The 27,898-nt window shown below is 46.5% G+C and overlaps 1 protein-coding gene and 1 non-coding gene across 2 annotated transcripts in view; both read right to left on the minus strand.

Annotated features, from left to right (window-relative positions):
• The window catches only part of prdm16 (PR domain containing 16), a 912,386-nt gene that overhangs the window by 291,339 nt on the left and 593,149 nt on the right, over positions 1–27,898 (minus strand). The window lies entirely within an intron of this gene.
• LOC139229545 (U4 spliceosomal RNA) lies at positions 25,462–25,601 on the minus strand. The gene has a single exon (XR_011587747.1). It is a non-coding gene; the product is annotated as a U4 spliceosomal RNA (small nuclear RNA).

The following is a 27,898-nucleotide window of genomic DNA, read 5'->3' on the forward strand; positions in this document are numbered from 1 at the left end:
GGGAGGGCAGGGTGAGGGAAGGCATCACAGCTGAGCCTGGTTCGGTCCACATCTGAAATCCACATGGAGACACTTTCACCAGGAGTCACTGGATCGAGATCAGAATCAGAAACACTGGCCGATTTTCTGCTCCCTATCCCAGGGACGCTGAAGCCAATTGTAGCTTTCCCTACTATTGCTCTGACTAATTCAGTGCAGAGCAGTGCTTGAACCTGGGGCCTCCCTGGTCTGTATGGCTCAGCTCTTCACTTGGAATACTCTCCACATGCCTGGAAGAGTGCAGCTCCAACATCTCTGATGGAGCTTTGCACCATCCAGGACAAAGCAGCTCGCTTGATTGGCATCCCAGCTACCACCTTAAACATTCCGTCCCTCGATCACTGGCACATCATGGCTGCAGTGTGTAGCATCTACAAGATGCACTGAAGCAACTTGCCTCGACTTCTTCAGCAGCACCACCCAAACCCACGACCTCAACCACTTAGAAGAACAAGGGCAACAGGCGCATAGGAACACCACTACCTCCAAGTTCCCCTCCAAATTACACACCATCCTGACATGGAAATATATCGCCATTCCTTCATAGTCGCTGGGTCAAAATCCTGGCACTCCCTAACAGCACCTTCACTACGCGGACTGCAGCAGTTCAAGAAAGCGGCTCACCACCATCTTCTGAAGGGCAATTAGGGATGGGCAATAAATGCTGGCCTTGCCAGAGATGCCCACACCTGAGGAACGAATTTTTTAAAATCCTGCTGATCTTATGGGAGAACAGATTTCTCCTTTCTTCAAGAGTAGAACCAATCTCACAATATTCCCTGTCTCGCTGGTATGATTCTCTCTTAACAACAGATCAATTTACCCCAGTCCGCTCCTCTCGCTGTTATAAAGGTCTAATTTTTGGGGTTGCAAATTGTTTGCAGCAGGCGCAGGGTTAATGGACTGAAACCCACCACATTGTCCTCTTCTTGTTCTGACGCTCTGGCGAGCAAGTGATTATTTCCCTCCACTTTTAGTGGTCAGCACTACAGACTGTGATTGCAGTAATGTGGGACAGACCCCCTCCTCCCCACGTCCAAACACATTAAACCCCTCCTTAGTTGCTCAGCCCACCAGCACTTTGGCGCCAGGAACAAGCTGCCCATCATGAAAGAGAGAGAGAGTGAGCAAGAGAAGGAATCAGAAATGACTATAAGTTGGGAGTTATCATCTTACTCACTGATTGACAAAAGCCAAGAAAGAGCAGAAAAAATAAACACGAACAGAGGCTGCAGTGTATGTACCAGCCGGCTGGGAATTCTAGTATGTGGCCTTGGTAATCTCACCTCGCAGTGGTTTATCTCTGCGCCCTGGATCATTTATCACTATTTTGGCAAAAATCTTGGCAAAAAAAATATTTGTTTTAAAGAAAAGAACAAGTCATTTTGAAATCATCTGCAAACAAATGTCAGGTTTGCCGGTGCTGCTTTTGGCTGTGATTGTGTCCTGATTCTGAGCTAGCATTATTATTTTTTGAAATATTATCCGGTGTGTTCTTACAGGCTTGGCTTGAGAAAGACAAGGAGATACAAAAAAAGAATGGCATCAGGATTTTCTTTGCTGAACAACAAAAGTAAAGGAGCTGATGTTGAACCTGCATTCTGCCATTAGGTGTCACCAGTTTGCCCTGAAAATATGGGGCTAAAACCTCCACTTTTGAGCTTATCGCCCAAAAATGGATGTTATTTCCGGCATGGGCGGTAAAAAAGGGTTTTCAGATCGCTGGCTTCTCGCCCATTCTCAAAACACCTAGTTTACATTTTTGAAAATGGGCGTTATCAAATGAGCGGTAGTGTTAAATTTTTTTGACCTTCGGCAGTAAAGTGTGGCCGTCCTTAGCAACAGCATGGCAACGCTCGATTCCCGCGATTCTGGAGGTCAAGGGTCACCATGACATGCGCAGAAGAGGAGACAGAGGGAGAGGGAGCTCAGAGGGACTGAAGGCGTGGCTGAATGTGGTGTGGCTGCTTTGGGAGGAAGGAGGGAGACTTTAGAGCTTCACAGCAAGTAGGCAAACAAAAAGTAGCTGTTACCAGCCACATATTTGACAGAATTTGGCCTATAATGGAGAGAGAGAGGAGGAGGCATCACAGCACGCTGTGGAGGCTGGGGCTGGAGAGAGCAGTGAGGTGGGAGAGGAGCACTTTGGAGGCCGCAAAAGAGCCAGGAGGTTCTCGGACGAAGCAAATGCCTCCCTCCTGCAGGAGGTCGAGTTACGCTGGGGTGATTTCACAGGGAGGGTGTGAGAAGCCCACCCCAAAGGCCTACCAGAGGATATGGACCGAGATAGCAGAGGTGGTCTTGTCGACGACCAACGAGGTGCGTGAGGGCAACCAATGCTGAAAGCGATGGAACGACCTTGTGGGATCCACAAGAGTAAGTATTACATTGATTTACATGTACTTATGTATTTATATAATGTGATTTGTAACAGTCATGAATGACTATCAGCAGATGTGAGGTCTTGCACTTTTACCGGGAATATTTTACTCAAAGCCTGCGGTCACGGTGTACATCTTTAGGTAAAGAATGATAATAATCATAATAATCATGATTACATCTGTTGGTTATGTGTTGTATCAGTCTCTGTGACAGTACCTAGCAATGATATCACGCAATGATCTCATGCCATGTCGTCCTGTCACCTTTTACAGAAGAAGCTATCGACGATGAGGTCCGTGCAGAGGCGAATGGGTGGAGGGCCACCAGTCCCCAGCGACATCACTGAGATGGAGGAGCGAGTGTTCGCACTCGTGGGGAAGCACCCCCGGACAGCCACGGACGCATCTGCAGTCCCTGAAGTGATGCCACGTGAGTAAAGCTTACACCATTGCGTGATCTAAAGTCAATAGATGCCACACCAACTCATATCTGAACAATCATATATGATAGATGATTTCTAAAAGTGTCATAGAAATAATGCTGGCCTAATGAAAATCATTGCAATGCACAATGTGTTGATGGTCATGAAATGTGATGTCTGTGATGATTTTGAGAGCATTGGTGCTTTTAGAAACATAAAAACATAGAAAATAGGTGCAGGAGTAGGCCATTCGGCCCTTCGAGCCTGCACCACCATTCAATAAGATCATAGTTGATCATTCACCTCAGTACCCCTTTCCTGCTTTCTCTCCATACCCCTTGATCCCTTTAACCATAAGGGCCATATCTAACTCCCTCTTGAATATATCTAATGAACTGGCATCAACAACTCTCTGTGGTAGACAATTCCACAGGTTCACAATTCTCTGAGTGAAGAAATTTCTCCTCATCTTGGTCCTAAATGACTTACCCCTTATCCTTAGACTATGACTCCTGGTTCTGGACTTCCCAAACATCGGGAACATTCTTCCTGCATCTAACCTGTCCAGTCCCGTCATAATTTTATGTTTTTATGAGATCCCCTCTCATTCTTCTAAACTCCAGTGAATACAGGCCCAGTCAATCCAGTCTCTCCTCATATGTCAGTCTGGTGACCCTTTGCTGCACTCCTTCAATAGCAAGAACGCCCTTCCTCAGATTAGGAGACCAAAACTGAACACAATATTCTAGGTAAGGCCTCACCAAGGCCCTGTACAACTGCTGTAAGACCTCCCTGCTCCTATACTCAAATCACCTAGCTATGAAGGCCAACATGCCATTTGCCTGCTGTACCTGCATGCCAACTTTCAATGACTGATGCACCATGATACCCAGGTCTCATTGCACCTCCCCTTTTCCTAATCTGCCACCATTCAGATAATATTCTGCCTTCATGTTTTTGCCACCAAAGTGGATAACCTCACTTTTATCCACATTATATTGCATCTGCCATGCATTTGCCCACTCACCTAACCTGTCCAAGTCACCCTGCCGCCTTTTAGCATCCTCCTCACAGCTCACACCACCGCCCAGCTTAGTGTCATCTGCAAACTTGGAGATATTACACTCAATTCCTTCATCTAAATCATTGATGTATATTGTAAATAGCTGGGGTCACAGCACTGAGCCCCACGGCACCCCACTAGTCACTGCCTGCCATTCTGAAAAGGACCCGTTTATTCCGACACTCTGCTTCCTGTTTGCCAACCAGTTCTCTATCCACGTCAATATATTAACCCCAATACCATGTGCTTTAATTTTGCACACCAATTGCTTGTCTGGGACCTTGTCAAAAGCCTTTTGAAAGTCCAAAATATACCACATCCACTGGTTCTCCCTTGTCCACTTTCCGAGTTACATCCTCAAAAAATTCTAGAAGATTTGTTAAGCATGATTTCCCTTTCATAAATCCATGCTGACTTGGACCGATCCCGTCACTGCTTTCCAAATGCGCTGCTATTTCATCTTTAATAATTGATTCTAACATTTTCCCCACACTGATGTCAGGCTAACCGATCTATAATTCCCTGTTTTCTCTCTCCCTCCTTTTTTAAAAAGTGGTGTTACATTAGCTACCCTCCAGTCATGCATATGCTGTGTGGAGTACTCGACTCACCTTGTCACCCTAGCACCCACTTCTCCTCTAATAACCTCATTTGTGTCTTGCAGCTCAGCCAGCAGCGTGGACCCAGGCAAGGCCACAGAGGCCAGGAGGTAGGGGCGCGGGGCAGGAGTCGGCAGACGATCCGACTACATCTGGTGCTGAGGAGCTCCGATTATTGCCCGTCAATCCGCTGGGTCTGTTCTCGCCGGATGCGAGCGCGGACTTTGAAGAGCTTGCATCGCCTCGCTCCAGAAGCCAGTCCACCCCAAGGCCATCTAGTGGTCCTCCGGTCATTCCCGCCTCCATTTTGGAGGTGCCGGCCCCAAGCACCTCTCCACAGGGCACCCCATTTGTCCCCAGGACACACCGACCCCATGGAGGCCTCGTGGACACGGCAGGTCTGTTCCACGAGCGCGACATGACAGCGGAGAGATGATACAGTTGTCCAGGAGGACTGTAGACATTGGTGACCAACTCATCGAAGCATTGGGGGGCATATCCCGACACCTGGTCACCATGACCGAGTACATTCTGCGCATGGCGGAGTCCCTGGATGCGATAGCCAGGATCTGCTGCCACAGGTCTCCCTTGGTCCCCGAACGCGGCATTCCATCCCTAGGTTCCGCACCACCACTGCGAACGACAGATGAGAGCAAGGACCAAGATCCTGCTTCTGCATCAGAGAATGTTGCCCCCTCGGCACCCCCCGCTCCCGTACCCGTGCAACCACCGCATCTGCCTTCATCCCCCCCCAATGAGGCACCGTCTGAGGAGCTCCTCGGCCAGGTACCATGGAGCGAGGGGGGGAAGGGGTAGAGGTGGGGAAAAGGAGAGGAGGGAAGGAAAGTGAGTCGCCAGTGTGCAGGTGATGGCTGTGTTATATCTCCATCTGGGTGTATGCAATTTGTTGCAATGTATTGGGGTTGGGGACCACGCTCCTGCTTTGCCTTTGTATTCTGTGTTGGTGGACACGTTGAACATGTGATTTATGTCTATGGTGGAAAAAGTGGGGTGTGGGCTGGGGTTTGGTGTTATTGGCTGTGATACTTATGATTTCAGACCACTGTTGGTATTAAACTTTTGTTATTGACCATAACCTTGTTGCGCATTGTCTCAGATAGCTGGACCGTTACACACTGGTGATTCCTAACCATGAAAGAGTTAAATACAACTTATCAATCAACGTAAACTTTAACTGGCACCAAGGTGATGGGCACCATTGATGTCTGAGCTGCACACACACAGCAGTATGTCAACGTTGTCACTCACATCAGTGCTCTTTCAGGCAAATCTTTCCGATATCAGCTCCTCACGTAAGAGTGGGATTTAACAAATGCTAGCCACACCGCTGGTGTTCGTTCCGGTTAGCTCCACTTTTTGTGGGCAGTTTTTTGAGCGAGCGATATTGTGGGCGATATGTGTGCAAGGTAGTGAAATTGATGATGGGCGATCTCCATGGCCGCTAGTTTGGGTAAATATGCTGTTTACGACCAAAAACAGTGGACGGGCATTAATATTGAATCTCGGCGGTAATTTTGTGCGGAAAGTAACGCTGGGCGATATTATAGGCGTTGATTTCGCCCATTCTGCTGATTCCGTCCAAAAAAAGTGGCGGGCGGTAATATTTTTTCTCGCCGTTAAGTCCATTGGGAAACTAACGCTCGCCGATAAGTCTCCTAAAAAAGCCCATCAGTTTCCATTTTGTGCCAAAATGGGTGATACATGGGCGTTATACGTCATTCCAGTGGTAAAATAGGTGTTAAGCATGCAAAAAAAGTGGAGGTTCTAGCCCAGAGCTAAATAGTATATTTGGTGTGTACTAGAGACACCTATTGGCAATTTGAGGGTACTGTGCTTTTTTAAAAAAACCTATTAACCTATGGAAACTAAGTTTTTGTTGAGACATGAAGGGCAGATATTGAGACTTTCCTCACTGGTGTATATCGTGTTTAGTTATTTTTTTGCAATAAATTTACGCACTAGTTTTGAATTCTTATTAAGACTGCCACAATAAAACATCTAGAACTAGGTGAGTTTATTAATTTGTCATTTACTGATCTGTGCTACTGCAAACAAACACAGGTACAGGAGTCAGCCATTCGGCCCAACGAGCCTGCTCCACCATTTTCCCAGCCACAGCATGTCTAGTGGATTGAAGTTCCATGTCTTTTGGAGAGAAACATAGAACTTCAATCCCCAAGTTCCATGTTTCTCTCCAAATCCCTGAATAGCCATAGTCCCCAAGTAAGTTTTTATCTCCCTTTTAAACACCTCAGTTGACTCCATATCTATGGCCTCTGAGACATCACAGTCCACATTCTCACAATGCTTTGTGTGAAGAAGTTGATTCCTGAATAGCTTTTTAATTTTGAGATTCTGTTCTCTTCTTCTGAACTCCACTACTAGAGGGAAAAGCCGTTCCCTGTCGACTTTGTTAATTCCCTTCATTATTTTACACACCATGCTGTAGTTCTTGTAGATTTATTTATATCCTCCCCAATCCCTATGACTCTTGCTGAGATAATACTATTACAACTTTCGCATGACAGGAAAAGCTTATAATGGGATGTCTAGTTTGGCTATCCATTGAATGGCCTCGAGGTGCTGAGTGGAGAAATGCGTTGTCTCGTGCAATAGATCTTACTGGGCAGGTTGGTGTGATGTGTTCCATGGTCTGGGACTCATGGCCACCGTCACATTTTGATTCGTCCCTCATCTTCCGCTTGTGGAGCAGGTGGCTGCACCGTCCGTGCCCTGTGCAGATTGGGTTGAGCGCTGTCCACTGTCTTCGAGGGAATCGAAGTCAGGGACCTTTGCTGTTGGATCAGTGATGATGGGTTGGTTCCATATGTTGCATTCGTCCCACGATTCTGTCCATTTGGATAGTGGGTTGATACCAGCTGCATGAATATTGGCTGCTGTTTCTCAGAATGGCCAGTGTGATTTTAAGTGCTTTTGTGGTGGGTTTTTCAAGTCTTCGTGACTAAGACGGTCGATGTTGCTCATGATTTTTTTCATCTCATGGAGTACGTTGGTGTTGTGGTGAATGGCAGGTGGGGCAACATGGTATAGCATTGAGAACCACACAATTGGAGTGGACTTGAGCATCCCTGACACAGTCCTCATGGCAGCATTTAGCTGCATGTCCACGATCTTTGTTTGGCGGCAACAGGACTATGAGGCAGAGCAGTAGATTAGGGCCACTGTTGCGGTGTAAAGTGTTCTGGGTGTGCTCCCTATAATACTCCAGTGAGTTTCCGGACCAGGTTCACCCTGGTTTTTACTTTTTGGCAAGTGTTGGTGAGATGAGGCCAATAGGTGAGAGTCCTGTCCAGGGTAACGCCGAGGTATTTTGGGTGGGGTTCATGGGTAAGTCACCTTCAGCAGAAGGAAACATTGAGTTATTTCCCAATGGCATCGATGTTTTTTTTCCCAGGAGAGCTGATGACAACCTACAGGTGGTCTTCCTGTGTGTGCTAGTTCACCGGGAACTTCCCAGCTCAGAAGACGACGGAACGCCGAGAAGTGGCCCTTCGGTCTGAAAAGCATAAAAGCATCTTTCTGAGATATGGTTCTCTAGGCCAGATTGCTCTCTGGTACCTCAACCACACGGCCATTCTTCACATGTGAGTTAAGGAAATGAGCGCCAGCTAGATATTTGACCGCTTGGGGCTTGTCATATTCTTGTCCTCACTCAAATTCTAGACAACTACTCGAACACTTTCCAGCAGGAGTGACTGGACAATGATCAGGCCTGAGATCCCTAAATCCCAGGCCTAGTGGCACTAAGGTCCAACATAGAACCACAACACCTAAGCTGCCCAATCACCTCCCTGAGCAAAATATCTCCCGACAATTTTTTAATTGAGGACTAATCTCCTCTCTTCAAGTACCTCACCCGGGTTGCCATTTTTTTTGTGCAGGCCTGGGAGGTGAGTATTGCCTACCTATTCAATTGTGGAGGACCTCACAACCGAATCCATTCCTGTTCTCTCTTAGGGCCCGATAATGCAATGTGAAGTGCCTGTAGCTTTTCAAGTACCATTATTGGGAATGGAAAGCTGAGGCCTACACTGTGTCCTGTGCAAAGATGACAATGGGGCTGTGAAGTGGCGAGGAACCTATGCATAAACTGCACACAAAACACGTTGAAACCATGGGCTAGAACCTTCACTTTTTTTGCATGCTTAACACCCACTTTCCCGCTGAAATTATGTATATCGCCCATCTTGGCACAAAATGGAAGCTGGCGGGCATTTTTCGGAAACTTATCGGCGAGCGTTACTTTTCCCATGTGCATAATGCCGAGATAAAATATTACCGCGTCCACTTTATTCGGGCAGAATTAGCCTAATGGGCGAATTCAACGCCCATAATATCGTCCAGCGTTACTTTCTGCATGGAATTAACGCCGAGGTTCAATATTAATGCCCGTCCACTGTTTTTTGTCATAAAGAGCATATTTACCCAAAGTAACGACCATGGAGATCGCCCATCGTCAATTTCAGTACCTCGCACACATAGCGCCCACAATGTCGCTCGCCCAAAAAAACGCCCACAAAAAGTGGAATTAACCGGAACGAATCACAGCGTTATGGATGTTATGTTCTTGATCACATGTCGTGTCCTTTAAAGAAAGGCTGCTGTGCTTCAACTTCGGCGGAGCTCGGATGTACTCTGCAGGTCGTTGGAGTTGATATGAACACCTGTAAAAACATCTTGACCATACTGTGACCGATTGGAATTGAATTGAGGGGGGAAGAGTGTGTGGGGGGAGGGGGGAAGAGTGTGTGGGGGGAGGGGGGAAGAGTGTGTGGGGGGAGGGGGGAAGAGTGTGTGGGGGAGGGGGGGAAGAGTGTGTGGGGGGAGGGGGGAATGTCTTTGTCGGGACATTCCTTGTTTGTGACCAATCGGTGGAAAACAGAGAGCTACTGCAATGGGGTCTGTCCTTTCTCATCCTCTCTTGGTGACCAAATACATGCAGCAGACTGGACATCGCCAAAGGAACGCTCCACTGCATTATGTGCCCAATGTAAGAAGTGATAGACAGATGAGGAGGACCAGACATTACACGCCCCGCAAGTACAAGGAAAAGCATTCTTACCTCAACTTGCCCGACGCCACCTGTCTTCGGCGACTGCGCTTCCACAGAGAGGTTCTCACTGAGGAATGCCAGCTGATGAGGGCAGATCTGCAGCCTGCCAGCACCATCAGTACTACACTGTCCATCGAGGTCAAAGTCACCACGGCACTATCATTCTATGCCTCAGATTCTTTTCAGGCCACTGCTAACGACATTTGCGGACTTCCTCCGCATGCCACACATCGCTGCAATAGACAGGTCACTGAAGCCCTGTACGCAAGCAGCAGGGACTTGATCAGCTTCCCTATGACCAGGGAGGCACAGAGTGAGAGGGCTCTAGGATTCTCCAGAAATGCAAACTTCCCCAAGGTGCAGGGAGCAATAGACTGTACGCACATCGTGATGCGGGCACCTTTTCAGGATGTTGATGTTTTCAGGAACCGCAAGGGATTCCACTCCCTGAATGTTTAACTGGTTGTCAACCACCAGCAAATTATACTGGCAGTGAATGCTCAATTTCCGGGCAGCATCCCTGATGCTCACATCCTGCGTGAGACCACTGTATCTGACTTGTTTAACAATGAGCCACAAGGTCAATGCTGGATGCTTGGTGACAAAGGATATGGCCTCGCCACCTGGCTGATGACCCCCCTGCGTGACACCCACACCGAGGCCGAGAGGCAATACAATGAGAGCCACAGAGCAACTTGCAATATCTTGAAGAAAACCAGTGGAGTGCTGAAGCAGTGCTTTAGATTTTTTTTATTTTTTTTTAATTTATTTTTTTTTTAAATTTTCGTAGCCAATCTTTCCAATTCTTTGTCAGATCACAAACGCCAGAGGTCACCTTGCACACATCAAGGATCACCCTGCGCTAATGCTCTTAGTCAAAAGGCCTAGAGCCCAAGCACCGTTCCTGGAAGTACTGCAATACCAGGTTCGTGCCATGGAGGTGGATGGGTCAGCAACCCCACACACCTCCTAAAGCAGTGCTTTAGATGCCTATACCACTCAGGAGGCGAGCTCCAATACCACCCTGAGCAGGTAGCTCAATTCGTGGTGGTGTGCTCCATGCTACACAACTTGGCTATCAGGAGAGGACAAGAATTGCCTGATGAGTCTGACAGTCCACCTCACCAGAGAGAGGAAGAGGAGGACGAGGAGGCTGACGCTGACATCGACCCACACAATCAGGCTGACGCTGAAACCATGCCCCGCCCCCACCCCCTGTAGACCACATGAAAGGGCCCATGGTGGCATGATAGTTGCAAGAGCCTTACGTCAGGAGCTCATCAATGATCACTTTGAAAGAACGTTGGTGTTATTTACAAGGCTGACACACTGCTGGGTGTGCAGGTCATACATCAATGGTGGGCATCACCTTGGTGACAGTTAAAGTTTAAGTTGATTGAAGTTAAGTGTGATTATACCCTTTGATGTTAAGGAATCACCAGCGTGTAACGGTGCAGCTATCTGAGCCAATGTGCTACAAGGTTTTGTTAAATAAAAACATTTAAACTGAACATTAGTCTGAAATCATCAGTATTTCTGTACAAACCAACCCTTCCCTCCCCCTCCCCCCCCCACCCCAATTCTCCTCCCCACCCTACCCCTTCCCCTCCTGACTCCAAGCCACCTGGCGAGGAGGTCCTCAGGCGATGCTTCATTGGGGGGGCGGGGGTGGGGATGACGGCTGAACCACTGCTTGGACGGGAGAGGACGGTCCCGAGGTGGGAACGTGCTCCAAGCCAGAAGCAAGATGTTGCTGCTGGCTCTCGTGTGGTTGGCAATGGGGTTGCGGCACCTTGGGGTGCAGTGCGGCGCTCCGGGATCACTGAGAGCCCTCTGCCACCAGCATTCCTGGCTACCAGCTCCAGGGCCTCCTCCATCCCTTCCATGTTATATCTTATTTGTTGGACAAAAACTCGGTGCCAACTGTGTTCTTAGTGCTTAGTAGGCTTTTTGCTGCCGGTGAATCTCTCTCGTACCTCCCACAACAGCCAGACAAGCACACACCACAGCCACACATGCTTTCAGTGCCTCTGAGCTCCCTCTCTCTCTCTCCTCTTCTGCGCATGTCATGATGACTCTTGACCTCCTGATTCGCGGGAATCGAGCGTTGCCATGCCGTTGCTAAGGACGGCCACACTTTACGGCAGAAGGTCAAAAAAAATTTACGCTACCACCCGTTTGATATCGTTCACGGTAACGCCCATTTTCAAAAATGGAAACTAGGTGTTTTGAGAATGGGCGAGAAGCCGGCGATCAGAAAACCCTTTGGTACAGTGGCTGATTTAATCCCTTTCCCCAGCCCACGCCGGAAACAACACCCATTTTTGGGCGATAAGCACAAAAGTGGAGGTTCTAGCCCCATGACATTTATTAAAATAGGACTGAAGACCCACACCACAACTGGTGCTCCTGGGTAGTCCTCTAGATGCTCAGCGCATGTTGACAATGACTGTAGAAGTGAGGCCATATATTAAAATAATGTGTCTCCAGGGCAGCCTTTTCTTTGTAATAGAGTCCTAGAGTCTGTGCCCCTGCATTTGCTTGGCCTCCACTGGCCAGTTCTTCATAGCGCCAAGGGATTAAAAAAAAAACGTTGGCGCTTTAAGAGCAGCTGTTACCCTTCCAGCGATGAAGCTGACCAATATTCCAGCCACTAATCCCCCAGGAGCATGACATGAATGCTTAAAGATACTGACCCCACGTCATCGTGCAAGGTCAGTTCACTCAGCATCTCAAGAATCTACTCTTCCAGGGCAGCATTGTCCATCCCCTGATGTCCATACACACACGCTCAGTTTCTAGCAGGGGCCAGTGTACAACAATCAGGAGCTGGTACAGTGGCTGATTTAATCCCTCTCCCCAGTCCAAGTCTGCTGAAGCAGATTGTAGCAGCCCAAGAATTGCCTGTCTCAGATCAGCTAACGCAACACAGACCAGAAATCACAATCACCATTCTTAAAGAGCGATTTTAAAAATAGAATTGCCCTGGACATATTCCATCCGTTTCATTGTTATAAAGTGGGAATAAAGGAAGCAAGACTCAGCAACTCTGCATGTGTATGAGCAGAATATCTTTAATGACATTTTAAAAAAAGAGTTTAGTTAATCATTTTGAAATGGGAGCGCCCCAGATATCTCACCTGGTTTAACCAAGAAAATCCCAGATTCTATCCCTTGTCTGTGCTGAATTAATCGTTCTATATCGAGGCAGGAGAAGGAGTGACAATTGGGCCTCAGTATCTGTACACTTGTTGGGTGAAAACCCAACCTGGGCTCCTGTTCCCCATCATTACCCAGCAAGTCTTAATGAATGAGTGTGTGCGTGTGTGAATACATGTTTGTGTGTGCCTGCATGCATGTTTGTGTGTAGGAAGAAACAGGAACAGCAATTATACAGTGCTTTGAATGTAGTAAAACCTCGCACTGTACTTCACAAAAGTGAAGTCAGATACTGAGCAGTGGTAGAAGAGTAGGTGGAACTGACTGAAGACCTGGTCATTGAGGCTTTGAGGGGGCATTTAAAGGAGGGAAGAGTGGTAGCAAGGGGCAAAGGGATTTGGGCTCAGCTGTGATACCTCCACAGTTAAATAGCTGGCCAACACTCGGTGTCTCGGCTCATACATGAATGGCCACCTGGGTGAGGTACCCAAGGATGCTGGCCTGGGCCAGTGCCTTTTCGGGAGTAGTGGGGAGCAATATAGTAGGAAAAGGACAGGTGGGAAAACCCAATTCATAACAGTAGCTGTTTAATGATTTGAACATTTATTTTATTTTACAAAATAAAAACACAGGTTTACATTTAACTTCAGATAATGATGTGGTTTCGTTTCTCAATAGTCTAATCAACAGACAGCTAAAAACACTTCTGTTGGGTCAACACTAGCTGTTTAGCCAAGTTGACAAATGCAATGACATGAAGGAAGACTTGCGCCTTTTGCAATATTTGGCCAGTTTCCTGAACAGATTTTTCTGACCACTGGCCAATTGGCTATCCCGAGAAAGCCCCAAACTGAACAATAAGCACGAGATAAATCTTAAACAAAATGCTTCTAGTAATAATTCCAAGAGCTATTGGCTTTTAAAAGAAAAATCTCCCTGCATTAAATATAGTTGAACAACAGAGTCAGGCCTCCAGAGAGGGATGTACTGAGTGAAGTAACAGCATTGTGTTTTAAACACTGCAAGATGGGATGTTGAACTATGGTTATGGGGAAACAATAGCAGAAGAGCAGGAAATGTTAAGCTGCCTGCCAACTGGCTACGAACCCAGCTTCTCATTTAAACAGCAGTTTACAGCAAGTGGTGAGATACATTGCCTAACCCTCTCAGTGTCCTGGTGTTGCAGTCTCTGTGGATCTCAGCCTTGGCCAGTGTCATTAACCCTTTGAGAAACCCAAGTAGCAGCTCTGCACCGAGAATACATTACTTATCTCTTAATTTAAAAAAAAAAGATTTGTTCCTGGGATCTGGGCTTCGCTGGCAAGGCCAGTATTTATTGCCCATCCCTAATTGCCCTTGAGAAAGTGGTGGTGAGCCGCCTTCTTGAACTGCTGCAGTCTGTGTGGTGAAGGTACTTCCACAGTGCTGTTCGGGAGGCCGTTCACAGATTTAGACCCAGTGGCGATGAAGGAACGGCGATATATTTCCAAGTCAGGATGGTGTGTGACTTGGAGGGGAACTTGGAGATGATGGTGCTCCGATACACCTGCTGCCCTTGTCCATCCAGGTGGTAGAGGATGTGGGTTTGGGAGGTGCTGTCGAAGAAGTCTTGGCGAGTTGCTACAGTGCATCTTGGAGATGTTACACACTGCAGCCACGGTGCGCTGGTGGTGGAGGGGTGAATGTTTAAGGTGGTGGATGAGGTGCCAATCAAGCGGGCTGCTTTGTCCTGGATGGTGTCGAGCTTCTTCAGTGTTGTTGGAGCTGCACTCATCCAGGCAAGTGGAGAGTATTCCATCACACTCCTGACACGTGACTTGTAAATGGTGGAAAAGCTTTGAGGAGTCAGGTGGTGAGACACTCGCCGCAGAATACCCAGCCTCCGACCTGCTCTTGTAGCCACAGTATTTATGTGGCTAGTCCAGTTAAGTTTCTGGTCAATGGTGACCCCCATGATGTTGATGTTGGGGATTCGGCGATGATAATGCCGTTGAATGTCAAGGGGCGGTGGTTAGACACTCTCTTGTTGAGATAATCATTTCCTGGTACTTGTGTGGTGCGAATGTTACTTGCCACTTATCAGCCCAAGCCTGAATGTTGTCCAGGTCTTGCTGCATGCGGGCACGGACTGCTTCATTATCTGAGGAGTTGCAAATAGGGCACTGCCCTGAGAAACTCCCACAGCGATGTCTTGGGGGTGAAATGATTGGCCTCCAACAACCACAACCATCTTCCTTTGTGCTAGGTATGACTCCAGTCAGTGGAGAGTTTACCTCCTGATTCCCACTGACCAATACATTTTAATCCGGTGGGGGGGTGGGATGAGGGGGCGGGTGTGAAGATTTCCTCTATGTACTGCGTGGGACAAAACCCATTTATCAAGAACACACAGAGAGAAGCTATTCTCCATATACTGTCAGTTGTGTGGGAAGAGGAGAGAACAGCAGAGGCAAAGGAAGGAAAGAGGACAAAAAGAGTGAGAGAGGAAGGGAGAGCAGAAAAAGGGGGAGGGAGGGATTCAGGGAGGGAATGAGAGGAGAAGAGAGTGGCGGTAAACCGATGGTGGTGGAGCAAGACTAGGCCATGGAGAATAGATATGAATGTTTGATAGGAGAAATGAGAACCTGCTGAGTGAAATTGGTGCCAATGCAACACCATTAAAAGCAAGAAATTAAAAATACAATCTCCAATTAAATTGAAGGGGAATTAAGTGCTTCTTCAAACGATTATTGCTCTTTGTTTTCCCTTTCCTGGTTCTGACACTATGTTAAACATATACAATCCTAGCAAACTTCATTCTCTGTAAAATTGTATTCTCAAGTTCAGCTGAGAAAACCTGTTCTCCTGCGGCCAGTGTTTCCATGGTCCACACACCTGAAACTCATCATCCGCGAAAATAATAGAATTATTTGTACTCGCAAAACCGTCAGAGTTCACTGCATCTGATGGGCTCCGTCGTACTTTGCCTCCGGCAATCCGATCCATCCTATTACTGGTGTGTCCTGAATTCACAGTTGGATGAAAAGCTGGATATCAATAAAGCCCGGATCACCAGCCTGTAGTCCCAAAGGACTCCCAAGGCACTCTGAATGCAACAGTCTCAGTACCTTGGAGGCAATGGGATTCAGCATCATGCAATATCAGAGAGCTGTTTACCAAATGATTGTCATCAGCCATACATAGTTACCGGACTAGAGACAGTCATACACTGGGACAAGAGGCAGCCAAACATAGTACTCCCTCACTGCTATCTTGGCAGAAATCACACATACCAGAGCCTGAAACAACAAAGGTGCCTTGGCTTTTGGGATGTATAATGGAACAGGGCCTTGCTGCGGCCTGGTATCAGCAGTTCTGCTTCCATTACTGATGGTTCTTGTTATGTATGTAAACATTACCAATGTGTAAGACTTGCCACCAGAGGGCACACTTGTGGGAGATCCAAGGGTCACCTGCACACCCTGGGCAAGCAGGTATAAAAGGTAGTCTACCATGCTGCCTACTCACTCTGGAGTTACAATAAAGAGACCAAGGTCACAACAGTTTGAACTTAAGATATACAGTCTTGTGGAGTTACTCTAAACATAACAATTGGCGACGAGTAACAGATCACGAACTTTCATGCCGTTATGGCTGCCATTGGTATTCTTGAGAGATTTGTTGAGGGTGATGATTGGGAAGTCTTTGTTGAGCGTCTTGACCAGTACTTCGTGGTCAATGAGCTGGAAAAGGCAGAAACCGCGATCAAGCGCAGGGCGATTCTCTCACCGTTTGCAGGTCCACGATATATGGCCTCATCAAAAATCTGCTAGCACCGATGAAACCAATGGACAAGACATATGAAAAGTTGTGCACGCTGGTTCGGGAACACCTCAAGCCAAAGGAGAGCAGCTTGATGGCCAGGTATCGCTTTTATACGCACCACCGCTCTGAGGGCCAGGATGTGGCGAGCTATGTCGCCGACCTAAGACACCTTGCGGGAGCATGCGTATTTTATGGATTCTTGGGGTAAGTGTTGCGGGACTTTTTTGTGCTTGGAATCGGCCACGAGGTCATTCTTCGCAAACTGCTGTCTGCCAAATCCCTAGATCTGAGCAAGGCCACCATGATCGTCCAGGCTTTTATGTCCACGAACGATAACATTAAACAGATATCATTGCAGCATCGGGACTCGCTGGCAAGTACTGTGCATAAAATAACGCCTTCAGCAGGCAGAACTGTATATGGCAGGGCCTACACGCCCGCAGAGGCCAGACCTAGGATGACTCAGAGTCCGATGTGGGGCGTGAATGCGAATCCATTAATGGCCATTAATGTCGATTCAAGCACTACGTGTGCAAGGGCTGTGGAACAATGGGGCACCTCCAGCGAATGTGCAGATGTGCTGCGACTGACCACGTGGCAGAGTCGGCAGAAGATGACTGATCCGGTGCGGATCACGCTGAACGAGTAAGAGAGGCAACTCAACCCAAGGCTGAAGAGGAAATGTATGGCGTACAGACCTTCACCACCAAAAGCCCTCCGATAATGTTAAAAGTCAAATTAAACGGTATTCCAGTTTCCATGGAATTGGACACGGGGGCGAGTCAGTCAATTATGAGCCAGAAGGCTTTTGAGAAACTGTGGAGCAACAAGGCACAAAGGCCAAAACTAAGTCCGATACACACCAAGCTGCACACTTACACCAAAGAGCTCATACCAGTCATTGGCAGTGCGGCAGTGAAGGTGTCGTACGATGGAGCTGTGCATGATTTACCACTATGGATTGTACCAGGCGATGGCCCAACGCTGTTCGGCAGAAGCTGGCTCGGAAAGATCCGATGGAACTGGGACGACAGTAAAGCACTGAATTCGGAAGATGATGCCTCGTGCGCCCAAGTGCTAAACAAAATCCCATCATTATTTGAGCCAGGCATCGGCAACTTCACAGGTGCCATCTAGTCCCTGATGCACGACCCGTTCATCACAAGGCCCGAGCGGTTCCATACATGATGCGAGAGAAAGTCGAGATCGAGCTGGACAGATTTCAACGAGAGGGGATCATATCGCCGGTCGAGTTCAACGAGTAGGCCAGTCCAATTGTTCCGGTGTTGAAGAGCGATGGGATCGTTAGAATCTGCGGGGACTACAAGGTAACGATCAACCGAGTCTCGTTACAGGACAGGACCAGTACCCACTACCCAAAGCGGATGACCTGTTTGCTACGCTAGCAGGGGGGAAGTTGTTCACCAAGCTGGATCTAATCTCTGCTTACGTGACACAGGAGCTGGCTGAACCTTTGAAAAAATTGACGTGCATCAACACGCGCAGAGGACTGTTCATATACCACAGGTGCCCCTTTGGGATTTGTTCGGCTGCGGCCATCTTCAAGAGGAACATGGAGAGTCTGCTGAAATCGGTTCCGCGCACCGTGGTGTTCCAAGACGACATCTTGATCACTGACTGCAACACCACCGAACACTTGCACAACCTGGAAGAGGTTCTCAAGCGACTGGACAGAATGGGACTCAGGTTGAAATGCTCCAAGTGTGTTTTCCTTGTCCCAGAAGTCGAATTTCTGGGGAGAAAGATTGCGGCGGATGGCATCAGACCCAAGGGCTCCAAGACGGAGGCCATCAAACATGCACCCAGACCACAGAATGTGATGGAGCTGCGTTCGTTTCTGGGACTCCTCAACTATTTTGGTAACTTTCTACTGGGGTTGAGCACTTTGCTGGAACCATTGCATTTATTGCTACCCAAGGATGACGACTGAGTTTGGGGTAAAGCTCAAGAGACAGACTTTAACGGGGCCAGAAACCTGCTATGTTCCAACAAGTTACTTGTATTGTATGACCCATGTAAATGTTTAGTGCTAGCTTGTGATGCATCTTCATACAGGGTCGGTTATGTGTTACAGCAAGCCAATGGTTCAGGCAAACTGCAACTGGTTGCATATGCGTCCAGAAGCTTATCGAAGGCTGAAAGAGCCTACAGTATGGTTGAAAAAGCATTAGCATGCGTATACGGGGTTAAGAAAATGCACCAATATCTATTTGGGCTCCGGTTCGAGTTCAAAACCGACCACAGGCCGCTCGTTTCGTTGTTCTCAGAAAGCAAAGGTATGAACACCAATGCTTCGTCCTGTATCCAAAGGTGGGCACTAACTTTATCTGCATATGATTATGTAATCCGTCACAGACCAGGCACGGAGAACTGTGCAGATGCCCTCAGTCGGCTACCACCGGGGTGGAAATGGTGCAACCCGCGGACTTGCTCCTCTTAATGGATGCTTTTGAGAGCAAGGGGTCACCCATCACAGCTCGCCAGGACCCAGGGCTATCACAAGTATAAAGCTGTGTCCTCAATGGGAGCTGGTCGACGGTCCCAAGGGAAATGCAGGACGAAATTAAGCCATTCCACCGACGCAAGGACGAAATGTCCATCCATTCGGATTGCCTTCTATGGGGGAAATCAAGTAATTTTGCCAAAAAAAGGCAGGGAAACGTTTATACGCGACCTTCACAGTACCCACCCAGGCACAGTCATGATGAAGGCTATCACCAGGTCGCATGTTTGGTGGCCCGACATTGACTCGGAATTGGAGTCATGCATACACCAATGCAACACTTGCTCACAGTTGAGCAATGCACCAAGGGAGGCCCCATTGGGTCATGGCCCTCCAAACCGTTGTCAAGGGTCCACGTAGATTTCGCTGGCCCCTTTCTAGCAAAGGTGTTCCGAGTAGCAGTGGACGCTTACTCTAAATGGATTGAATGTACAATAATGTCGTCATGTACGTCCATTGCCACCATTAAAAGCCTCCGGGCCATGTTCGCCACCCATGGTTTGTCCGATGTCCTTGTTAGTGACAATGGACCATGCTTCACCAGCTCAGAATTCAACAAGTTCATGACCCGCAATGGCATCAAGCATGTCAGGTCTGCGCCGTTTAAGCCCGCATCCAATGGTCAAGTGGAACGGGTAGTCCAAACCATTAAGCAGAGATTGAAACGCGTGACGGATGGTTCCCTGCAGACCCGGCTATCTCAGATTCTGCTCAGCTACCGCACGCGACCACACTCGCTTACCGGGGTTTCCCCTGCACAATTGCTAATGAAGAGAACACTCAAAACCAGGCTCTCCTTGGTCCACCCGGATCTCAATGATCATGGAGAAACCCGGCGTCATCGGCATAACATGTACCACGATCGCACGGCTGTATCAAGCGACACTGAAGTTAATGACCCTGTGTTTGTTCTTAATAATGGTCATGGTCCCAAATGGGTTGCTGACACTGTGCTAGCCAAGGAGGGGAATTGTGTTTGTTGTCAAACTTTTGAATGGACAAACGTTCAGAAAGCACTTGGATCAGACCAAACTGCGGTTCACTGACAACCAAGAACAGTTTGAAGAGGACATTACCATCATTGATCCACTCACACACACCCAACCGGCAATCGATCTCGCGGTCAACCACGAGGATGAACCCACCGTGCCTGACAGTCCGATCAGACCAGCCACATTACATCGCAGCAATGATCCGACCAACGCACCCATGCCAGGACTTCAACTCAGGCAATCAACCCGGGAACGCAGAGCCCCGGATCGCCTCAACTTGTAAATAGCTTGTACATAAGACTTTGGGGGGGGGGGGGGGGAATGATGTTACGTATGTAAACATTACCAATGTGTAAGACTTGCCACCGGGGGCGCACCTGTGGGAGGCCCAAGGGTCACCTGCACACCCTGGGCAAGCAGGTATAAAAGGCAGTCTACCATGCTGCCTCCTCACTCTGGAGTTACAGTAAAGAGACCGAGGTCACAACAGTTTGAGCTTAAGATATACAGTCTTGTGAAGTTATTCTAAACATAACCGCTCTAACGACCACAAAGCTCCCCACAAAACTAGGACGAAACATTTGTCCTGTCCACCCATAGCCTTAACACTTGTCTATGATGCAATAACTAAATACAGCATGGAAAGGTATGGAAACCTGATGGCCATGAAGCTGTCTGTTTTGGAAAAAGATGTAGATACCGAGTGTCTGAAAGCTAATAATTATTCACAGTCGATTTATACTGGAATAATACCAGCCTCTGACCTTGTGCTGCCCATTTCTCCCGAGCTGCAGTGCCTGCATCCACTAAGGGAGGGCTAAGCTAGATCTGGTGGTGCGGGGGGCAGAGTGGAAGGGAGTCTTGTACAGAGCAAACTGTAAGACAGTCTTTCTGTACATGCTTGACTCCTCTGAGTATGTACAAGCACTGTGCTCATAAATAAAGTTTATTTTTGTTACGTCAAATTGCTGTTCTAGAAAATTCTGCTTGTGATTTAATCTTTTTCTTTCGTGCCTCACTTATCTCTTCCTTTTCAGGCTACTATCCGCAATTTTCACAACCGTTCATGCAGAGGGAAGGGTTTTACTGATCTTGATTGTCTTTTCAAATACATTCCCATTAACCTTGAAAGTCAGGATTGAATCATGAGATCTCAAGCATAATGTTAGGCCCTGGATCATGAGATCTCTGCAGCTCTCAGACAGAACGTAAGACCCTGGATCATGGGATCTCTACAGCTCTCAAACATAATGTTAGACCCTGAATCATGAAATCTGTACAGCTCTCAGACATAATGTTAGACCCTGGATCATGGGATCTCTACAGCTCTCAAACATAGTTGACCCTGGATCATCTAAAAGATGAATATAGCAAGCTTGTCTGAGAGATTTCCTGTGTAAAGTGAACACCTCATGTTAGCCCCAACAATGACTAAACAAAAATAGTCCTGAACTTTCATTGGGAGACCCCCAAAGCTGGTCTAAGTTGAAGACGTTTGATAGAAGCTATGTGAATACACAAATGAGCAGCACGTAGCGTGATGTAACTGTTGTTTCAATCTATAAATTCACAAGTTCTAAACTTTATTAGAAAGTAATTCTGGATTAAGTACCTCGTATAGATTCTCAAAACAGGAAGATAAGGCACCTGGTATTACAAGACAGGAATTCAGGCTGTGTGAGCCATTAAAGGGGCACTGCATGAAAACAGAGTTTGCAAACCATTTTTGATTATGTGAGAATGGAGAACATAAGAAATAGGATCAGGAGTAGGCCATTTGGCTGCTCAAGACTGCTCCGCCATTCAATAAGATCTTGGTTGATCTTCTACCTCAACTCCACTTTCCTGCACTATCCCCATATCCCTTGATTCCCTTAATATTCAAAAATCTATTGATCTCAGTCTTGAATATACTCAACATCTGATCATCCACAGCCCTCTGGGGCAGAGAATTCCAAAGATTCACCACACTCTGAGTGAAGCAATTTCTCCTCATCTCAGTCCTAAATAGCCAACCCATTATTCTGAGACTGTGACCACTGGTTCTAAACTCCCCAGCCAGGGGAAACATCCTCCCTGCATCTACCCTGTTAAGTCCTATAAACATTTTGTACGTTTCAATGAGATTACCTCTCATTCTTCTAAACTCTAGTGAATATAAGCCTAGTCTACTCAATCGCTCCTCATAGGACAAACCCCCAATCCCAGGAATCAATCTGATGAACCTTTGTTGCACTTGCTCCATGGCAAGTATATCCTTCCTGGTAAGGAGACCAAAACTGTACACAATACTCCAGATGTGGTCTCACCAGGGCCCTATATAATTGCAGTAAGACATCTTTACTCTTATACTTAAATCCTCTTGTAATAAAGGCCAACATACAATTTGCTTTCTTAATTGCTTGCTGTACCTGCATGTTAACTTTCAGTGATTTGTGTACAAACGACACCCAAGTCTCTCCGAACACCAACATTTTCCAATCTCTCATCACTTAAAAAATACTCTGGTTTCTATTTTTCCTACCAAAGTGGATAACTTCACATTTCTCCACATTATATTCCATTTTCCATGTTCTTTCCCACTCACTTAGCCTGTCTATATCCCCTTGAAGTCTCTTTGCATCCTCCTCACAACTTACATTCCCACCTAACTTTGTATCATCAGCAAACTTGGATATATTACATTTGATCCCCTCATCCAATTCATTGATACAGATTGTGAATAGCTGAGGCCCATGCACTGATTCTTGTGGTACCCCACTATTTATAGTCTGCCAGCCTGAAAATGACCCGTTTATTGTGTCCCAGACGATATTTATCCCTCAATCAACAGAACAAAAATACATATTATCTGGTCATTATCACATTGCTGTTTGTGGGAGCTTGTATGTGCGCAAATTGGCTGCCGCGTTTCCTACATTACAACAGCGACTACACTCCAAAAGTACTTAATTGACTGTAAAGTGCTGTGAGACGTTTGGTGGTCATGAAAGCGCTATACAAATCCAAGTCTTTCTTTTCTTTTTACTCTCTGTTTTCTGTCCATTAACCAATCCTCAATCCATGCTAGTATATTCCAATCCCATGAGCCTTAATTTTGTTTAATAACCTCTTGCTTTCTCGAATGCCTTCTGAAAAACCAAATACACCACATCTACTGGTTCCCCCTTATCTATTCTGCTAGTTACAACCTCCAAAAACTCTAACAGATTTGTGAAACATGATTCCTGTTTCATAAATCTGTGTTGACTCTGCCCAATCCTATTATTATTTTCTAAGTGCCCTGTTACCACGTCCTTAATAATAGATTCTAGCATTTTCCCTGCTACTGATGTCAGACTAACTGCTCTGTAGTTCCCTGTTTTCTCTCTCCCTCCTTTCTTAAATAATGGGGTTACATTTGCTACCTTCCGATCCACAGGAAACTTTCTAGAATCTATGGAATTTTGGAAGATGACAACCAATGCATCCACTATCTCTATAGCCACCTCTTTCAAAACCCTAGGATGTCGGCCATCTGGTCCAGGGGATTTATCGGCTTTCAGTCCCATTAATTTTTCCAGTACTTTTTTTTAAAACTAATACTAATTTGTTCCAGTCCCTCATTCTCGCTAGACCCTTGATTCTCCACTATTTCCAGGAGGTTTTTTGCATCTATTTCCATGAAGATAGACAAAAAGTATTTGTTTAATTTCTCTGCCATTATAATTTCTCCTGCCTCAGCCTGTAGGGGACCCACATTTACTTTCACTAATCTTTTCCTTTTTACATACCTATAGAAGCTTTAACAGTCTGTTTTTATGTCTGTTGCTAGTTTACTCTCATATTCTATTTTCCCTTCCTTCCTTCTTGGTCCTCCTTTGCTGAATTCTAAAATCCTCCCAATCCTCATGCTTACTGTTCTTTTTGGCAACATTATAAGCCTCTTGCTTTGATCTAATACTATCATTAACTTCTCTTGCTAGCCACAGCTGGACCACTTTTCCTGTGGGGTTTTTTGTGCCTTAAAGGAATGTATGTTTGTTGTAAATTATGTATTAATTCTTTAAATTGCCATTGCTTGTCTGCCATTATATCTTTTAGTGTAGTTTCCCAATCAAACTTAGCCAACTTGCCCCTCATACCTATGTAGTTTGCTTTGTTTAGATTTAAGACCTTAGTTTCGGATTGAACTAGATCACTTTCAAACTTAATATAAACTTCTATCATATTATGGTCACTCTTCCCTTTACTACAAGGTTATGAATTAACCCTTTCTCATTGTACAATACAAGGGGCTAGACTTTCCCTAAAGCCCCTCACCGCTCGATTGCTGCCCAGAAACGCCGCTATGGTTCTGCAACTAACGCTGGCAAAAATTTCTATAATAAAGGTAAGAAATAGCGTCCAGCGAGAAGATTCTCGGTGGTTTCTCGGTGGTTAAAGCTGAAACTAGGGAAAATGGGCGGTTCTTACCGGAATGGACGGTAAGTATTTAAAATTTTGTCCGAGGCTGTTGTTGGGCCTAGAGAGGGTGGGGGGAACTCAAAAAATACTTTTTCACTTAAAAAAAAGTTATAAAACATTCTCAAAACAGTTTTTAAGGCAATCGCCATTTTAGAATTTAAAAAATAATAATAAAAAACCTTTAACTTATCTTTCTTTGCAGGGTACTCACCTACTGCTCTGTTTCAGGCAGCTTCTCGTGGGTGGTTTCCTCGACAGTGTGTATGGGCCCCCGTTGAGGCCAAACTTAGATCCCGCCGGTTTTCTCGGCGGTGCACGCAGATGCATGTGGACGGTTTGCTTCCCGGTGCTCTTTTCGAAATGTGGGCGGAAGCCTTTAAAAAATAAGGGGTAAACTTTCGCCGGGCGGTTTCTCATCAAAAATCAGCTGTACCACCGAGAAAACCGCCGAAAATGTAGACAAAAGTCTACCCCTGGATCTAAAATAGCCTGCTCACTAGTTGGTTCAGCAACATACTGATCTAGAAAACTACCTTGTGTACATTCCATGAATTCGTCCTCTGCCTTATTACTGCAAATTTGGTTTGCCCAGTCTATATGTGGATTGAAGTCCTCCGTACTCACCGTATTACCCTTGTTACATGCGCCTCTAATTTCCTGATTTATACTCTGCTCTACATTACAACTACTGTTTGGCGGCTATAAACAACTCCCACCAATGTTTCTGCCCCTTGCTGTTTCTTAGCTCCACCCAAACTGACTTTACTTCTTGAAGTCTTCCCTTTTCCAAAAGAAACAAGTCCAAGTACCATAAACCTTTCTCATAACTGAATTAGTCACATAATATAGCAGGAGTCATAGGGAAAACACGACCAACACCGAACACCACTGGAGGGTTACCATCACAGGTTACAGCACCACCTCCCTCTTCCCACATTCTCCGCAGAGACCGTCAAAAATTGCCATTGCCGACTATATTTCAAGTCATCACAGCGGGGTATTGGGAAAAGTTTTCAATGACCAATAATCGGCCTCGGTTAAACTTCATTGGCTACGATACTGCCACTACCTCTGGAGCAAGTAAGAATAACAGGTGTTACCGTTAACAGCATTCTCCCTTGATGTGGATTTAAGTGGAGGAAGAGCATCCGGGAGGCTGCTGAGCACCTCGAGTCTCGTCGCCGAGAGCATGCAGAAAGCAAGCGCAAGCAGTGGAAGGACTGTGCGGCAAACCGGACTCCCCACCCACCCTTTCCTTCAACGACTGTTTGTCCCACCTGTGACAGAGACTGTAATTCCCGTAATGGACTGTTCAGTCACCTAAGAACTCACTTTAAGAGCGGAAGCAACTCTTCTTCGATTTCGAGGGACTGTCTATGATGATGATCTCCACTGATGTCTCTGTAGCAATGTGCCAGCATTACAAAGTCGAGGAGTTGCACGTGCATGTAGATCAGCACTCCTGGCTCAGAATGTTTCAAGGCAGAAGCACCAGGAATTCCAGAATGAGGGTGAGCAAACTCAGCATGATGTTTCACCCATTCACTTTACTGAATGTTAAATCATATGAGGCACATCGACCTCCATGCTCCGATTACCGTTATGCACACCTATCACATGAAGCATGGATTTGCAAGAACTACCCCTGTCTGGAATAGAACTACAATAGCTATACTACAAACCATCACATTGTAGCAAAATCCGGTGTTTCAATTCTGACTTTCCTGACAGTCACCTTCGGAATGCATCTTGATGCACGGAAGCCAAGTTGTTCTTTTGTGAACAGCAGTTATAGTAGATAAAAGTATCTCAGAAATACGAGAGGAGGGGGTGGGGGGGTGTACCAAAATTATAATTGAACTGGTTGAATCCACATCCCTGTTTCCTAAATCTCTGCTTCCTTCATCACCCTCTATGAGGCCAGCATTTCCTCCGATGTCTTCTAAGAGAACACTATTAAAATAGGAGGGTCCTAGGAGTGTGTTGATATTTGTGGGGGGTGGGGGAGGGGGGGGGGGAACGACCCAGGAGTGTCCTGATATTTGTAGGAGACAGGGAGAACCCAAGAGTGTGATGATATTTGTAGGAGGAGTCCCAGGAGTGTGTTGAAATTCGTAGTGGGAGGGGGCAGGGTCCCAAGATTGTGTTGATTTTTGTAGTTGGTAGGGTCCCAGGAGTGTACTGATATTTGTAGGGAGAGGGTCCCAGGAGTGTACTGATATTTGTAGGGAGAGGGTCTCAGGAGTGTGCTGATATTTGTAAGGGGTCCTGGAAGTGTGGTGATATTTGCAGGGGAGGGGTGAATCCCAGGAGTGTGCTGATATTTGTGTGTGTGTGTGTGTGGGGGGGGGGGGGAGGGGGGAGGGGGGGGTGCCAGGAGTCTGCTGATATTTGTAGGGGGGGGTCCCAGGATTGTGCTTATATTTGTAGGGGGTCCTAGGAGTGTCCTGATATTTGTAGGAGGGGGATGGGATGGTCCCAAGAGTGTGCTTATATTTGTAGGGGTGGTCCCAGGAGTATGTTGATATTTGTACATAGGAAAAGGAGTGGGCCATTTAGCCCATTGAGCCTGTTCTGCCATTCAATGAGATTATGGCTGATCTTCACCCTAACTTCATATATCCCTGAACAAAAATCTACCAATCTCAGATTTTAAAAATAGCAATTGAGCTAGCATTAATTGCCATTTGCAGAAGAGAGTTCCAAACTTTCTACTAACCTTTATGTGTAGAAGTGTTTCCTAACTTCACTCCTGAAAGGGCTGGCTCTAATTTTCAGACATACACAGTCTGTTTCTTAGACTGTCTCTCCTTGTTCACAGTCCTAACTAGCAGGTGACTTTTTACAGAGTGTCGGGTGAAGCCATAGGCTTTGCTAATTCAGAATAGCTGTGCAGAATCCTGATACATCAGCTTCATCCATAATGAAACTCCTGATGAATGATCAGCATGAATTTCTAGCTCTGCCCTTTCTCTGGCTATTGCTGCGTTTTGAAGGCTATCCCGAAGCTCTGTGATCTGATGCTGCTCTTTCTCTTTATTCATGGAAAAACATGACCTTTGAATCTGACCTGATCTAACTTGAGGTTGGTAAAGCAACATGTGGAGGGATTAGCCCTGCTATGTGATTCTATACTATTGTGGACATGTTCTCCGTTTTAAACAACAACAACTTGCATTTATATAGTGTTTTTAATGTAGGAAAACATCCCAAGAGGCTTCACAGGAGCGTAATCATAGAAAAATTGCTATCGAGACAAAGAAGAAGATATTAGGAGATCTAACTTAAATCTTATTCAAAGAGATAGGTTTTAAAGAACGTCTTTAAGGAGGTCAGAGAGGCAGGGAGTTTAGGGAGGGAATTCCAGAGCTCAG

This window comes from Pristiophorus japonicus, chromosome 18 (genome assembly GCF_044704955.1).
Source record: "Pristiophorus japonicus isolate sPriJap1 chromosome 18, sPriJap1.hap1, whole genome shotgun sequence".
NCBI classification, from domain to species: domain Eukaryota; kingdom Metazoa; phylum Chordata; class Chondrichthyes; family Pristiophoridae; genus Pristiophorus; species Pristiophorus japonicus.